This window comes from Octodon degus, unplaced genomic scaffold, assembly GCF_000260255.1.
Source record: "Octodon degus isolate 3935 unplaced genomic scaffold, OctDeg1.0 scaffold00071, whole genome shotgun sequence".
Lineage (NCBI taxonomy): Eukaryota > Metazoa > Chordata > Mammalia > Rodentia > Octodontidae > Octodon > Octodon degus.
In genome coordinates, this window is record NW_004524647.1 from 9,469,170 (window position 1) to 9,470,148 (window position 979).

Here is a 979-nt window from a genome sequence, read left to right on the forward strand (position 1 = left end):
CCAAAGACAGGTAAACCAGGGCCAGCCAGATAGCTCAGAGGACTAAAGTACCTGCTTAGGCAGAGTGGTGGGTTCGATCCCAACTGTGCAGTGCTGGCCCAATCCCTGGGGCACCCAGAGACAGTGATTGAGACTGGGTGTGGTGACATGCCCCTGTAATCCCAGCTGTTGGGAGGTTGAAGACAGGAGAATCACTATGAGTCCCATCCACATAGTGAAACCATGTAGACCCTATACTAAATACAAAAATAAAATAAATAGACAAGCAAACCAAAAAAAGCTTAACAGAAAACACAGTTCTATATTTTAAGTTCCATCTTGCTGTTCCTGAACCCAGGGGCCTGCTGACTCACGAAAAAGTCAAACCTCTGGGGAACCCAGATGACCCAAATGAACTTCCTCTTCTTTTTTCTTATGGGAGGAAGAATGGGTGCTCAGCATATCATAAAAGAGGTTAGCCATCAACATTCTAGGAAATACAAGTTAAATCTAGTTAACTATTTTTTTTTTCTTTTTTTGTGGAACCAGGGATGGAACTCAGGCCCTTGGGCTTGCCAGGGAAGTGCTTATTCCACTGAGCCATCTCCCCGGCCCTTACAAGTTAAATCTGTAGGACAAAAATAATAGACATCTATTGTTGCTACAATGGCTAACAACAGAACCAAGTGTTGGCAAGACTGTAGAGTCACAGAAACGCTCAGATGGGAGTGAAAAGTGAAATATTCTTTGAAAAACTGTCAGTATTCACTAATGCTGAATACATCTATACACTGTAAATCCATAGTTCATTCCTTGGCATCATGTGTGTATAATAAAGGTATGGAGAAGAGTGTTCTCCATGGGGCTGGGAAGATAGCTCAGCAGTCTAAGCGCCTGCCTGGCAAATGCAAGGACCCAGGGTCGGTCTCCAGTACCACATGCTGTGCCGTCCCTGGGAGCCCAGGTGGCTGCAGGCCTCTGAAACCAGGCGTGGTGGTGC

The 979-nt window shown here is 45.6% G+C and overlaps 1 protein-coding gene and 1 pseudogene across 2 annotated transcripts in view; one reads left to right on the plus strand and one right to left on the minus strand.

Annotated features, from left to right (window-relative positions):
* The window catches only part of Pfkfb3 (6-phosphofructo-2-kinase/fructose-2,6-biphosphatase 3), an 89,975-nt gene that overhangs the window by 37,063 nt on the left and 51,933 nt on the right, over positions 1-979 (plus strand). The gene's annotated exons all lie outside the window — the stretch shown is intronic.
* Positions 1-979, minus strand: part of LOC101561145 — a 20,776-nt pseudogene that overhangs the window by 17,182 nt on the left and 2,615 nt on the right.